This window comes from Homarus americanus, unplaced genomic scaffold (assembly GCF_018991925.1).
Source record: "Homarus americanus isolate GMGI-L3 unplaced genomic scaffold, GMGI_Hamer_2.0 scaffold16430, whole genome shotgun sequence".
In the NCBI taxonomy this organism is placed as follows: Eukaryota; Metazoa; Arthropoda; class Malacostraca; order Decapoda; family Nephropidae; genus Homarus; species Homarus americanus.
In genome coordinates this window covers 6,670,199-6,687,298 of record NW_024729259.1, presented here as the reverse complement: position 1 = coordinate 6,687,298, position 17,100 = coordinate 6,670,199, and the positions used below count along the sequence as shown (strand labels likewise).

At 47.1% G+C, this 17,100-nt stretch overlaps 1 protein-coding gene across 4 annotated transcripts in view; it reads left to right on the top strand.

Annotated features, from left to right (window-relative positions):
- The first annotated feature begins 5,036 nt into the window (after nucleotides 1–5,036).
- LOC121866493 (transcriptional regulator CRZ1-like) overlaps nucleotides 5,037–17,100 on the top strand; it is a 61,663-nt gene continuing 49,599 nt past the window's right edge. For all 4 annotated transcript variants that reach the window (XM_042366216.1, XM_042366214.1, XM_042366217.1 and 1 more), the window contains exon 1: nucleotides 5,037–5,334. The gene's annotated coding sequence lies outside the window, so the exon portion shown is untranslated. The remainder of the gene's footprint in view (nucleotides 5,335–17,100) is intronic.

Sequence of the window (17,100 nt, the reverse complement as noted above, 5' to 3'; positions counted from 1 at the left end):
CATCCTTTGGGAAGTAAAAATACGACATACCAGAGTACTTCTTATGGGAATTTCGCCAAAGTATTGCCAAAAACACTGCGAGTGAATAGACATGTTTACATCTGGGAGCACGCCACGTACGCCGCCAGAGGTGCTCCCGTCGCCAGTGTCACTGAGTGGAGTGTCTTGTCCTGAACATTCTTTACACTACAAATTACAGTGGAGTCTACTGGATAAATATCCACATTATTACAAACAGGTAACGTGGTAACTTCCATTATCTATTCATTCTGTTCGTCAATTGAGAGAAATGTTAATTCAATGTCTGAAGAACTGTTAGAGATTATATCTATGAATTAATCAAGACAAATGTTATTTTATCCCACAATAAAGTCTATGTAACTATAATTCAATACGTACATGATTGTATACGAGCAGAAAAAAACCCTCTCCAAATTATCGTAAATGAAATCAACGATGAAAATGAAGTTACAGCAATTATTTAAATATTGTTTTAATCTACCCAAAGTTGTATGGGTGGCAGAGGGAACTGGACGAGGAAAAGATGTCACCTATCTATCAGGATTTATGAAGGGCAACAGGACAGCGGTAAAGCCCACCAACCTTCACACCCTGCCTCTCTGCCTTATGCCAAGCATCACCAACCACTCCCTGCCTCCCTCCTCCCTCCCCTCGCCAACCACTCCCTGCCTCCCTCCTCCCACGCCTTGCCACCCACTCTCTGCCTCCCTCATCCCACGCCTCGCCACCCACTCCCTGCCTCCCTCCTCCCACGCCTTGCCACCCACTCTCTGCCTCCCTCATCCCACGCCTCGCCACCCACTCCCTGCCTCCCTCCTCCCACGCCTCGCCAACCACTTCCTGCCTCCTCCACGTCCCCCTCCCACGCACACCTCACCATCCATTCCCCTGGAGAGAGAAGAGAGTGGGAGCAGCCGTGAAAGTATTACAGTGGTACAGCCACTTGACAGTCGGTATACAGCTGGTAGATCTAATTAGCGTTTGAATGATCCACAGCTCTCCCGGCTCCGGCAACAGTCTGACAAATCCAGTCAGAACTTAGACCAATTAAGAGGTACAGTCAGTTCAACTCATAACAGGAGGATACAATGCGACAGGGGAATAATGAGTGGTACAGTCAGTAAGGCAGTCAGGGCGAAGAGCATGTGTGTGTGTGTGTCATGTGAGGCAGTTGATGGTGTCACACAAGTAATCCTTCTCCCGTGTCACCTCTTCTTACATCACCGACTAGGCCACCAGGGTCCTTCCTCCTCACACCCGTTCAATATTGAGTGTTTTATAACAACACTTTACTCGGTGAACACAAATAACATACTAGAGTTCATAATGCATTAATACCAGTGTTATCAACTCTATACCAAATAATGATAAAGAAAAAATATAAACACGACGAAAGGTAATCTATATTGATAGTGAATCTCTAATAGAAATACAGTACTAGTTTTGTATTCAAGGATGTGTTAAACTAGTACAGTATCTTGGTATTATGTGTAGCCACGAGCATCACTAGCCACAGTCCTCCTCTACTGAAGTGAAGAGCGAGCACTGATACGGTGCACGGGGTCAATGTCCTCTACCACCACCACCACCACCACCACCACCCCCTCCTCCTAATACCACCACCACCACCATTATTACCACCGCCACTACTATTACCATCATCACCATCATTACTACCACTGCCACTACTACTACCATCATCACCACCATTACTACCTTTAATACTACCCAAACCACAACAATCACCACTACCATCATTACCAACTATCCTACTGCTTTACAAACCTGCTTTAAACACACCAGCACCTCAGACACATTATAAACACTAGTTCTCCAGGTAGACACATTATACACAGGTTCTCCAGGTAGACACATTATAAACTAGTTCTCCAGGTAGACACATTATAAACTAGTTCTCCAGGTAGACACATTATAAACTAGGTCTCCAGGTAGACTCATTATACACAGCTTCTCCAGGTAGACAAAATATAAACACAACTACAAACTCATCACACATTGGCCCCGTATAAACAAAAGTCAACAAACGTCTTATTATACTTTACCTTGAACCAAAAACACTGCCAGTCATTGTACACAATTTTTTTTACAGCACACACACACACAAACATACACATACTGTATATATATATATATATATAATGATTTTATTATGCAAAAGGCAGTATATTTAAAGATAAAGCCTCAGTGAATACTAAAATAAAGAGATGAAAAAAGCTATAATAATAATAATAATAATAATAATAATAATAATAATAATAATAATAATAATAATAATAATGATCATCAGTTCCCTTCATCAAGTGGTTAAGACCTGAGTCAACAATCTTCCCATGCACGGACCTGTACCACACCAACACCAACCTGTGACGGACCTGTACCACACCAGCACCAGCCTGTGACGGACCTGTACCACACCAGCACCAGCCTGTGACGGACCCGTACCACCTGTGACGGACCTGTACCACACCAACACCAACCTGTGACGGACCTGTACACACCAACACCAACCTGTGACGGACCTGTACACACCAGCACCACCTGTGACGGACCTGTGCACACCAGCACCAACCTGTGACGGACCTGTACCACACCAACACCAACCTGTGACGGACCTGTACCACACCAGCACCAACCCAGACGGACCACCACACCCACCAACCCAGACGGACCTGTACCACACCAACACCAACCTGTGACGGACCTGTACCACACCAACACCAACCTGTGACGGACCTGTACCACACCAGCACCAACCTGTGACGGACCTGTACCACACCAGCACCAACCTGTGACGGACCTGTACCACACCAGCACCAACCTGTGACGGACCTGTACCACACCAACACCAACCTGTGACGGACCTGTACACACCAGCACCAACCTGTGACGGACCTCCACCCACACCAGCACCAACCTGTGACGGACCTGTACCACACCAACACCAACCTGTGACGGACCTGTACCACACCAGCACCAACCTGTGACGGACCTGTACCACACCAGCACCAACCTGTGACGGACCTGTACCACACCAACACCAACCTGTGACGGACCTGTACCACACCAGCACCAACCTGTGACGGACCTGTACCACACCACACCAACCTGGACCTGTACCACACCAACACCAACCTGTGACGGACCTGTACCACACCAGCACCAACCACGGACCTGTGTGACGGACCTGTACCACACCAGCACCAACCTGTACCACCAGCACCAACCTGTGACCTGTACCACACCAGCACCAACCTGTGTACCCACCTGTACCACACCAGCACCAGCCTGTGACGGACCTGTACCACACTGACCTGACCGGACCTGACCAACCTGTACCACCACACCAACCACGGACCTGTACCACACCAACACTGCCCACACCAGCACCAACTGTGACGGACCTGTACCACACCAGCACCAGCCTGTCCAGAGACCTGTGCACCAACCTGTGACGGACCTGTAACACCAGCTGTGACGGGAGCTGACCTACCACACCAACCTGTGAGCAGCCTGTACCACACCAACACCAACCTGTGACGGACCTGTACCACACCAACGACAGACCTGTACCACACCAACACCAACCTGTGACGGACCTGTACCACACCAACCTGTGACAGACCTGTACCACACCAACCAACACCAACCTGTGACGGACCTGTACCACACCAACAACAACACACATTATGCACCCTCCTACAGCACTACAGTTCCTAAACATTCATAACATTTATCCAATGTTTAGTAAGAGCAATGTTAACCAGAGCATAATTAAGTGTAATAACATCAGGCAGGTGTAGGAGAACCACCACAACACCCACCTGGTCACCATAGTGAAGCACCACCTGGCCACCATAGTAAAGCACCACAACACCCACCATAGTGAAGCACCACCTGGCCACCATAGTGAAGCACCACCTGGCCACCACAGTGAAGCACCACATAGCCACCACAGTAAACCACCATAACACCCACCTGGCCACCATAGTGAGGCACCATAACACCCACCTGGCCACCATAGTAAAGCACCATAACACCCACCTGACCACCACACTCTCTGCTCACGGCTTCCACAGTAGCCAGAGGACCAGGTAAAAATGCAAGTTTTTACCTGGTCATTTTTGTCCCTATAATATGTATAGGTGGGTTGAGAACCTGCCCCAAGGAGAAGGAGGGGGTAAGGGAAGCCGAGATGGGGGACTGAGAGGGCCCTGGGATGTGGGGGACCGCGGGAACTTAAATGTGGGTCACCTACTTTACCTAAGAACGAGGAACTGTGCTGAGAGTAAGAGTGAATGATCTAGTTATTATTTGTTTTACAGTATGATGGATCAGTTTCCTCTCATAACGTACGTAAGGAAGACGCTCAGTGTTGTCAAAGTGCTTACACCCACCCGGTACAAGAGCTGAACAGAGGAACAAGAGTTAGCTAGGAGCTCCGGGTGTATCGTCGCCAGCGGATCAGGGAGCGAATCGCGGTAAGGAGGTCTGGGGGGGGGGGGGATGCATTAGAGGGAGCGAGTGAGGGGGGTGCGCGCCAGTCCTAGATATTAAACGCACCGCCCATAGGCTGCCGTCCTCTCCCAAAAAGAAAACTTTACCTTCAAAATTTGCCTTTCGTCACAGAGACCAACTTCTTGTGAGGTGTTAGTTGTCATATGTTATAAAATTAAGAGAAACACAAAATGGTGAAAGAGCAAATGTTGAGAATGTTGGTGGGCAGGAGGTCGGGGTTCCTGAGTGTGGGTCAAGAGTCAAGAGCCAATCCGAGCTGCTTCCTTCACTCCTCTCTCTCTAAGTTCTTGTGTTTTCTCTCGTGTGGTTCTGGTGCTGTGTCGTATTTAACTCTGTAAAAGACAAGAGGGTGTTGAAAAGGCTCCTGTGGACTATTTCCTACACAGTCTACCCACAATGCCTCACACGGGGTGGGTTCCAGTGTCAGGGCCAAGGATGGCGGACTGGTGGTGCTGGTGGTGCGCTGCGAATGTAGGCCAGCTAGCTTCAGTCTCGTTGTGACTGTGGCAGTTGACGGACCTTCACGCTCTCGCTCTCTCTTGTGGGGTTATTTATATTACTACTACTGCTACTGTTGTTACTGGCTCTGGTGCTTCTGCTGCGTGTGAACTCTTACTGTGCACCGCGACACCACAAACATCTCCTTGAAGGCATCGAGTGTATCAGTTGTGCTGTGGATCTATTGCCTGTGGGACCCCTGGATGTTAATCGAGTTCCAGAAACTATTATATTGTTTAAGCAAGTTCTGTGCTTACCCATCATCACAGCAACTTATAGGTGAGTGGCCAGGAAAAAACCCTAAAATGTTCTTTGGTGATGGGTAATAACTCAAACCGAAATGCAGGTGTTCCATACGCTGTGTATAAGGAAACATGATTGCAGTTTTAAGACACACACAAACACACACACACACACATTATATATATATATATATATATATATATATATATATATATATATATATATATATATATATATATATATATATATATATATATATATATATATATATATATATATATATATATAGTGTAAGAGTGAAGGGTAACCTGGAAGGGTAGTGAAGAAGGGGGCACTGTTATCACAAGGTGTGGGGGTTGAAGATACTCTGGCAGGACCTCCACAACGACCCAACAGGTTACTCGGGTGCACCAAACGGTACATCAAACGGGACAGTCACTCCAAGCAGACCAATGTTTGTGAATATCCCTGGCTCTCCTGTGGTCAGGACATTCCTAGGGGCAACGTGGGCACCTGGATTTACCCCTTGCCTCCCGAAAATACCCATCTGCCCCAGGGCCCTGCGACAAGGTGTATAATCTGGGCATCAGGTCGACCCAGGTTGCTAACGGTATCTGAGCGCCATAGCAGTACCTGATGAACACCTCGCCATCTCTATTATATTTATACTATTTTGGTCATTAACTGCTTTTTTCAGCACCTTTAAATTCACTGTGATAAAGTATTAATACTAAACGGCACATAAAGTGTTTCTGCTGGTGACAATCACATGAAAAATTAAAACAGAGCTTGAAGAAATACGACACAGACGAAATACAGCGGGAAATGCTTACCGTACCCCAGAGCCGCTAGCCTAGCGGTCCCAAGGACTTTGTCCCGCCACCTGTACGTTAGTGAACACTCCTTAGTTTATGTTGCACACTCCAGCTGTATTTTGGTATCTCTAACCGCTTACCACACTCCCCCAGCCTGGAGAGATATTTTTTAGGAATACAGAGTGTGTGTGATGGCACCAAGTACCTGCAGAAGAGCGAGTGACCATGTCCATTAGCCTCCACCCACACCAGCCGCCCCCTCCGGCCACCCCCGGGATAACAACACACACACACACACGCACACACACACCTCACTTCCTCACCTTTAGTCATAATTCATATGTTCAACTATCCAGTTAGTAAATACTCTTTTACCTATATATATACTGTATACTTTAACAACACTGCCATCTACACTAGCTCTAAGGCGGAGTCTATTAATACATTAAGATTATTGTGCTTATCTAATACAACGCTGGCAACTACTGTGAGGTGCTTACAGATACAAGTATTGATCTGTGCGACTGGAGAGAGAATCTGGCGGCTAAAAACAACATCATCCACACATCTATAAATAAAATCAAGAGACTAAAAGAGTTGTAAGATAAACACAGTCAGCGATAAACAATATATACTTGGTAAGGTATTATTACTAGAAACAAGACGGGAGCAATAAGTAATAAATGAATAGTTATATGTAAGAGGGTAGTTGAAGATAAGGAGGGAGGTAGTGACGGAAGACTGCTGGTGTTTATCAGGTAGCAGCAGGCAACAGCAGTTCTCGCCACCAGCTACGTGGGAGACTTGAACGCTGCAGCCCAGGTAGTGATCCAACGCTATCTATGTCAGTGGGTTAGCCTACATGACAAGAACATTCGCATTATATTTACTCGGTATAACATGGCAGATTGAGTCCGGATTATCTTCATCTAACTTCTGTCCATATTTACGTAGCATGAAAACAAACTACACTTTAAGACATCAACTTTTATATGAACTTTGTACCTAATAATGACTGTGTGTGTGTGTGTGTGTGTCTGTGTGTGTATGTGTGTGGAATAGTATTATGAAAGGAATTAAGTCGATGTCAATATGGCATTTCGTAAGAGAGAACACATGAGTTGTTCTATATACAGTAGCGGGTGTTCTATTTACTAGCTCTGTGTAATGTGAGACAACTAGTGATTGATATAATTGGTGATGTACAGCCATAAACACATCTCCTAACCTGACCTAACCTAACCTAACCTAACCTAACCTAACCTAACCTACCCACCCTAACTTAAACTGTCTCTCATTCTAACCAAACTATTTCTACTGCCTCTCACCTTACGTAACCACTGTCACCATCACCACCACAACGTAACACCAGCACTATCAACAACACCATCACTCCTAATGTCACCACCACCACCGCCACCATCACCACCACAACGTAACACCAGCACTATCAACAACACCATCACTCCTAATGTCACCACCACCAATATCACCAACACCAACCTCCATCACAGAACCACCGTCACAACACCACTGTCACCATCACCCCTACCACATCACTACACCAATCATTACTAACACATGACCACCATTACCATTACTATCATCATCACTACCATTACCACATCTCCATTATAACTACTACCACCACTACTATCATTACCACCACTACTACCACTACCACCGCTATTATCATTACCACCACTACTACCATTACCACCACTACTACCATTACCACATCACCACCACTATCACCACTACTACCATTACCACATCACCACTATTACCACCACTACTACCATTACCACCAATACTACAATTACCACCACAACTACCAATACCACCACTACTACCATTACCCCTTCACCACCATACACGGGGTCTCGTGGTCACTGGCAGGACTTAGAGGCAGGAAATGCATCATGTTGACCACCACCAGATACCCTTGGTTCCTGGAAGTGTGCCATCACCTGCCCTTCCATCTATTATCTACCCTTCCCTCCATCACCTTCTCTTCCCTCCATCGCCTACTCTTCCTTCCATCACCTACCCTTCCCTCCATCACATGCCCTTCCATCCATCACCTATCCTTCCCTCCATCACCTAACCTTCCCTCCATCGCCTACCCTTCCCTCCATCACCTACCCTTCCATCCATCACATGCCCTTCCATCCATCACCTATCCTTCCCTCCATCACCTAACCTTCCCTCCATCGCCTACCCTTCCCTCCATCACCTACCCTTCCATCCATCACATGCCCTTCCATCCATCACCTACCCCCTTCCTCTATCACTACTCCTCCCTCCATCACCTGCCCCTTCCATCCATTATCTACCCTTCCCTCCATCAACTGCCCTACCATCCATTATCTACCCTTCCCTCCATTACCTACTCTTCCTTCCATCACCTTTCTTCCTCCATCACCTGCCCTTCCATCCATTATCTACCCTTCCCTCCATCAACTGCCCTTCCATCCATTATCTACCCTTCCCTCCATCACCTGCCCTTCCCTCCATCACCTAACCTTCCCTCCATCACCTTCTTCCCTCCATTAACTGCCCTTCCATCCATTATCTACCCTTCCTCCACCGCCCTTCCATCCATTATCTACCCTTCCTCCATCACCTGCCCTTCCTCCATCACCTAACCTTCCCTCCATCACCTCTCTTCCCTCCATTAACTGCCCTTCCATCCATTATCTACCCCTTCCTCCATCACCTGCCCTTCCCTCCATCACCTAACCTTCCCTCCATCACCTCTCTTCCCTCCATTAACTGCCCTTCCATCCATTATCTACCCTTTCCCCATCACCTGCCCTTCCATCCATTATCTACCCTTCCTCCATCACCTGCCCTTCCATCCATTATCTACCCTTCCCTCCATCACCTCTTCCCTCCATCACCTGCCCCTTCATCCATTATCTACCCTTCCCTCCATCACCTAACCTTCCCTCCATCACCTTCTTCCTCCATTAACTGCCCTTCCGTCCATTATCTACCCTTCCCTCCATCACCTTCTTCCTCCATCACCTGCCCTTCCATCCATTATCTACCCTTCCCTCCATCACCTAACCTTCCCTCCATCACCTTCTTCCTCCATTAACTGCCCTTCCATCCATTATCTACCCCATCCATTATCCACCCTTCCTCCATCACCTTCTCTTCCCTCCATTAACTGCCCTTCCATCCATTATCTACCTCCCTCCATCACCTTCTCTTCCCTCCATCACCTGCCCTTCCATCCATTATCTACCCTTCCTCCATCACCTACTCCCTTCCTCCACCTGCCCTTCCATCCATTATCTACCCTTCCTCCATCACCAGCCCTTCCCTCCATCACCTGCCCTTCCATCCATTATCTACCCTTCCTCCATCACCTGCCCTTCCCTCCATCACCTGCCCTTCCATCCATTATCTACCCTTCCCTCCATCAACTGCCCTTCCATCCATTATCTACCTTCCTCCATCACCTTCTCTTCCCTCCATCACCTGCCCTTCCATCCATTATCTACCCTTCCTCCATCACCTGCCCTTCCATCCATTATCTACCCTTCCTCCATCACCTTCTCTTCCATCCATTATCTACCCTTCCTCCATCACTTGCCCTTCCATCCATCACCTTCCCTTCCCCTTCATCACCTACCCTTCCCTCCATCACCTACCCCTTCCCTCCATCACTTGCCCTTCCATCCATTATCTACCCTTCCCTCCATCACCTTCTTCCCCCATCACCTTCCTTCCCCTCTTCATCACCTACCCTTCCCTCCATCACCTACCCTTCCCTCCATCACCTGTCCCTTCCATCCATTATCTACCCTTCCCCATCACCTGCCCTTCCTTCCATTATCTACCCTTCCCTCCATCACCTTCTTCCCTCCATCACCTTCCTCTTCATCACCTGCCCTTCCTTCCATTATCTACCCCTTCCTCCATCACCTTCTCTCCTCCATCACCTCTCTTTCCTCCATCACCTGCCCTTCCATCCATTATCTACCCTTCCCTCCATCACCTTCTCTTCCTCCATCACCTTCCCTTCCCTTCATCACCTACCCTTCCATCCATTATCTACCCTTCCCTCCATCACCTGCCCTTCCATCCATTATCTACCCTTCCTCCATCACCTTCCCTTCCCTTCATCACCTACCCTTCCCTCCATCACCTTCTCTTCCCTCCATCACCTGCCCTTCCATCCATTATCTACCCTTCCCTCCATCACCTGCCCTTCCATCCATTATCTACCCTTCCTCCATCACCTTCTTTTCCTCCATCACCTTCTCTTCCCTCCATCACCTGCCCTTCCATCCATTATCTACCCTTCCTCCATCACCTGCCCTTCCTCCATCACCCACCCTTCCTCCATCACCTTTCTTCCTCCATCACCCACCCTTCCCTCCATCACCTTCTCTTTCCTCCATCACCTGCCCTTCCCTCCATCACCTACCCTTCCCTCCATCACCTGCCCTTCCCTCCATCACCTTCTCTTCCCTCAATCACCTTCTTCCCTCCATCACCTTCCCTTCCCTTCATCACCTACCTTCCTCCATCACCTACCCTTCCCTCCATCACCTCTCTTCCATCCATCACCTTCCCTTCCTCCATCACCTACCCCTTCCCTCCATCACCTACCCTTCCCTCCATCACCTTCTTCCCTCCATCACCTTCCTTCATCACCTACCCTTCCCTCCATCACCTACCCTTCCCTCCATCACCTCTTCCATCCATCACCTTCCCTTCCCTCCATCACCTACCTTCCTCCATCACCTACCCTTCCCTCCATCACCTCTTCCATCCATCACCTTCCCTTCCCTTCATCACCTACCCTTCCTCCATCACCTTCTTTTCCTCCATCACCCTCCACCTACCCTTCCCTCCATCACCTCCATCTACCCCTTCCCCTCCACCACCTCCACCTACTCTCTCCCTCCACCCACCACCTACACCTTCCCTCCATCACCCACCACCTACCCTTCCCTCCACCACCCACAACCTACTCTTTCCCTCCATCACCCACCACCTACCCTTCCCTCCATCACCCACCACCAACTCTTCCCTCCATCACCCACCACCTACCCTTCCCTCCATCACCTCCACCTTCCCTTCCCTCCATCACCCTCCATCTACCCTTCCCTCCATCACCCTCCATCTACCCTTCTCTCCATCACCCACCACCTACCCTTCCTCCATCACCCACCACCTACCCTTCCCTCCATCACCCTCCACCTACCCTTCCTCCATCACCCTCCATCTACCCCTTCCCTCCATCACCCTCCACCTACCCTTTCTCCATCACCCACCACCTACCCTTCCTCCATCACCCACCACCTACACTTCCTCCATCACCCTCCACCTACACTTCTCTCCATCACCTCCACCTACCCTTTCTCTCCATCACCCTCCATCTACCTCTCCCTCCATCACCCACCACCTACTCCTTCCCTCCATCACCTACCATCTACCATTTCCATCACCCACCACCTACTCTTCCCTCCATCACCCTCCATCTACCCTCTCCCTCCATCACCCTCCATCACCTCCACCACCCTTCCCTCCATCACCCACCACCTACCCTTCCCTCCATCACCCACCACCTACTCTCCATCACCTTCCAGAGCAGTTAATAATAATATCAACAACAAAAACATCAATAATAATAATAATGATGATAATAATAATAATCAATTCTCACAGAGTTTACAGAAAATAAGAGATGAGGATGAGTCATTTTGGGACAGGGGCTGAATGATGGGCAACGGGTATGGGGCATGGGTTGGGGGAAGTTGGGATATGGGCGCGCGTCTGGCTGATACAGGACATGGGTTGAGTCATTGGTTGGGGACGGGGTAGGGGGGGAGCTGGGATGGGTGGAGGACAGTCAAGCACGTGGAAAATATTCTATCAGTTATGTCGTTCCTTACATGGTAGGTGGAGGGTGGAGCAGTGTTCCCGGGGAGGCGATGGATGGCATACTGTATAACTGTAGTCACTCTCTCATCAGCACGAGGAGGAAATTGCTTCAGTATATCTAGTCTGGATTTTAATAACAGGTTGTCTTGGGTTCAACATTAGCAATTCTATACCAGCGATCTCTATGAAATTAAAGCTGTCACTCTAACGTATACCTGAACACCGGCCCTAGAGCCCCGAGTCGTGTGGTGACGGACGGCTACTCACCCTGGGTTGTGTTCTCGCCTCGTTTCGTCACACTGATGTAATTGTGAAGGCTGGCTGGTCCAAGGTCCTGCCGAGTGTAGTCCTCACGAAAGGCAAACATACAAGGAGTAACAGTGTGAGGTTATAAGTTGACTCACTCTACCTCCAGGTATTTTATGTAAGTTAGAGGATGTGTCTTATCTTGTATTGAGGTCTTAAGTGTTAATATATAAGTACGGCACTAAAAGCTTCTGAAGACGACACATGTGGTTAGAAATGAAATACATCTCAAAAAATATAATAATTGCTGAATTGAATTTGGACGTTGATTCCTAGACAAGTTTACCATCTACTATATTATATATTGTACCGAAAGATGATTGTGTTCTTCACAAATAATTATAGGTGTTGGAAAATTAGAACTGATGATTAACAATTACCGAGAGAAATACTAATAACCCGCACAACATGTTATATATAATTATTAGTAGCTGCTGTATACTGAAGATGGTTCTTAAACGGGGGTATATACATCAGAAGAGAACAACATCTAAACACTTGACAATAGAACCTGTCTGTGCAGGTTTTCGTAGTAAAGATAAAGCTAAAACGTACAAGTTCAGGAAGAAACAGAATCGAGGTTAGCGTTACACTTGATAATGAAGGAAAATACTTCTCCCACCCTGGCCACGACGAGTCCTCCTAGCTCGAAGACCAAGATAAAATTTGACAGAATATGGTGGGCCGGTGATGGTGGTGGGCCAGTGATGGTGGTGGGCCGGTGATGGTGGTGGGCCAGTGATGGTGGTGGGCCATGATGGTGTGGGCCGGTGATGGTGGTGGGCCAGTGATGGTGGTGGGCCAGTGATGGTGGTGGGCCGGTGATGGTGGGCCGTGATGGTAGTGGGCCGGTGATGGTGGTGGGCCGGTGATGGTGGTGGGCCGGTGATAGTGGTGGGCCAGTGATGGTGGTGGGCTGGTGGTGGTGGGCTGACAGTGGTTATCTCAGCACTGAGAGAGACAACAGCAGAATAAGTCTTTAAAAGTGTCTTGGAAGCCGAACCTAACCTAACCTAACCTAATCGAACCCAGAAAGATGAGCAATGGCAGCATAGTGTGTGTAGGGTCATGGGTGGCAGCATGGTGTGTGTGGGGTCATGGGTGGGAGCATGGTGGGTCAGGCAGCATGGTGTGTGTGGGGTCATGGGTGGCAGCATGGTGTGTGTTGGGTCATGGGTGGCAGCATGGTGTGTGTGGGGGTCATGGGTGGCAGCATGGTGTGTGTAGGGTCGGTGGCAGCATGGTGTGTGTAGGGTCATGGGTGGCAGCATGGTGTGTGTAGGGTCATGATGGCAGCATGGTGTGTGTGGGGTCATGGGTGGCAGCATGTGGTGTGTGTAGGGTCATGGGTGGCAGCATGGTGTGTGTAGGGTCATGGGTGGCAGCATGGTGTGTGTGGGTCATGGGTGGCAGCATGGTGTGTGTAGGGTCATGGGTGGCAGCATGGTGTGTGTAGGTCATGGGTGGCAGCATAGTGTGTGTAGGGTCATGGGTGGCAGCATGGTGTGTGTGGGGTCATGGGTGGCAGCATGGTGTGTGTAGGGTCATGGGTGGCAGTGAGGGCTGATCTTTGAGGCCTCATGACGCTCTTCTGTTGTCTGTGTCGGGTGAAATAATCGTCTGGGTGTCGTGACTTTTGTGTGTGTACTTCCAAGGTTTACACACACACACACACACACACACATACTGCTCGTGTGACTCACATTCTCTATAAGTATACTTTTACTTGATAGATAATTCAGTATACACTTCTTGTACTTAGTATATTTATTCACCCCAGCACTAGAGCCTGGTGCTGGTGGAGGCAGACCTCGTTCACCAACTCCGTTCTACAAAATGTTGCTCTTCTTCCCAATGAAATATCTAAGTGTCTATTCCGTGATATTAACAGGAACAAGACATAATAACACATCATTCAAACACCTTGGATTACTTTATAAATACTGTTGAAATCTCTCCCCTTGACAGCACTTTAATGGGAAGGTCTAGTGATAAAAGATTGAATCATCCGTAAAAACCGGTAATGTATATGGGCTCTTTAATGATGGTAACGTCACACATAGCCTTGGTCCACCCACGCGTTACTTAAGATGCTGGGAGCTACGACTGTACTACACTGTTCTAAAAACTTGCTCCAAATTGATATATAGTTAGTTACTTGGACACGCGCGCGAGCCCAGAGTAGGCGGGAAGTAGAGCCATGTGTCCAGAGCCCCTGACTCGTCCAGCCGACTCTGGCTTCGATCACTGCTCGTACGACTTCAACTCAAAAACGCGCTGAGAAGGATACTGCAACGTTATATCACCTTACTTAACGTCTGGTATATGAACGCATGCCAGTAAAATATAAAGTGGTACATATATAGTGAGCCACGAAACCATGATCCATCCCCTAGAATGGTGGCGGTAACCTAGATGAGTGATCACGATCTAGGTCGACCAGCGCGGCCAGGCAAGAGGCGGCTTGGCTACTCGGCGTCGTCTTGTGTTAGTTCCAGCACCGCCCTCACGGTTATATTCACACTAATATATAATAAACACAACTATGTATACTTTATAAACGATAACACCAATAATACATCTCTCTCTCTCTCTCTCATCATACACGTCATGTTACTATATCTATCATACACGTCATGTTACTATATCTACCATACACGTCATGTTACTATATCTATCATACACGTCATGTTACTATATCTATCATACACGTCATGTTACTATATCTATCATACACGTCATGTTACTATATCTATCATACACGTCATGTTACTATATCTATCATACACGTCAAGTATGATATTAACAACTTAATTATTAATATGAAGATTCTTAAAGTCGTGACTGCATACATTTTCTCGACTTCCTGCAGCTTAGTATTCGTGACTTCTGCCCACCAAGGTCATGTGAACTTTCTGAACACTGAGGTTATGTGAACTTTCTGAACACTGAGGTTATGTGAACTTTATGAACACTGAGGTTATGTGAACTTTATGAACACTGAGGTTATGTGAACTTTCTGAACACTGAGGTTATGTGAACTTTCTGAACACTGAGGTTATGTAAACTTTCAGGTTATGTGAACTTTCTGGTTATGTGAATTTTCTGAACACTGAGGTTATGTGAACTTTCAGGTTATGTGAACTTTCTGAACACTAAGGTTATGTGAACTTTCTAAGCACTGGATATAATTGAACTCACAGAACCTAATACTAATTTTCGTAATGTTCACGGTCGTCACTTGGTTAAATAAACTTCACAGTAACCAAACTGAGAAGACTTAAACCCTCAGTATCCCTCATTACTAAATGTTTTAACCCTATGAGACCTGAAGGGTTAAATCATCGTCGTCAAAGAGTTAAAAAAAAATTGCCGGCATCTTCCTCTTATCTTCACACTAGAAAGAGGTCCATTATGTTATTATTAATACTTTCAGTGGCAAAACTTCATGAATTGTTCTAGGACTAATTTGGTGTCACTAATTTGGATTATTTAAAAACATATTCTACACACACACACACACACACACACACACACACACACACACACACACACACACACATACACATCCACAAACATACACAGACACATGCAGACAGATACAGACACACACAGAAACACAAATATACATACATACATACATACATACATGCATATAATACCCCTGTCGCTCTCCCAACCCCCCCTAATTTTCTGTTCCTCAATAAGCACTACACAGCCAACACCTTCCATGATATCTAGAAATGAAATCCTTTAAGACTTACCGCCAATATTTCATCGGATTAAATAATAACGTGTATATTCCCCATCTTTAAATCAACAATTCAACAAAAACTGAAGAAATTACAAATTATCTCTCGAGCGACGACTTCCTCATTGTGTTGTTATCATTAAAACACTTCACTCAAAACTGTATCCCTCCAGTCACGTACTGTTAATCGCTTTACTCCAGCAACAAGATTAAACAGCTACACAACTTGATAAACCGTTCTTTATTATCTACGTCACGCCATCCATCATAAACCAGTTAAATATAAACCTAAAACCCCCAAGACGCGTCCTGGCAATACGACCGTGGAGTATATTAATATGAAGCTTCACACACAAGCACACTATGTTTCCGCGGTGCACTTGTTACTCTATAAAACAAACGTAAATTACTGTAGTACCTCGCTCCAGTGAACATAACGGAGCAGTAAAATAAAATTAACAAACGACAAAGAGGAGTGAGGGTGAGACACACACGACCAAGCAACACCTTTACAATTTGAGGTCGAACAGTTGGATCCGATAGAACTCTTCCTCCACTTTTTCCTTCTTGAGCCGTATTGTTCTCCTGTACCCGCGCCCCCTCCCCCGCCCAGCCTCGTCCACCTCTTCACTCACACCTCTAAATGGACTCACATAACAGGATCACAGTATCGTCGACTATAACACTATTTCTCCGATACACATACATCCAACATGTCAGGCCACCTCAGCAGTACACAATCATTACAATACTTAGTACTGCATTAATCATTAAATACTTGTGTCTGAAGGACTGGTAGTGTACCAATGGAGATGATCTTGTGTAGTGAGGTAGTTGTGTTGTGTCCCACGGATGGATAACCCATAGATGTTGTTCTGTAATTCTGTGAGTTATGTTACAGTGTGTAGTACTCTCTGTCACACCATAATACGTTACCTCACACAGTCGAATTGAGTGACCTGTTACTACACTGTTACGTGCACTGAGTATTATACACACGTTAGCTATTTCCTTTGCTAAAAGCCT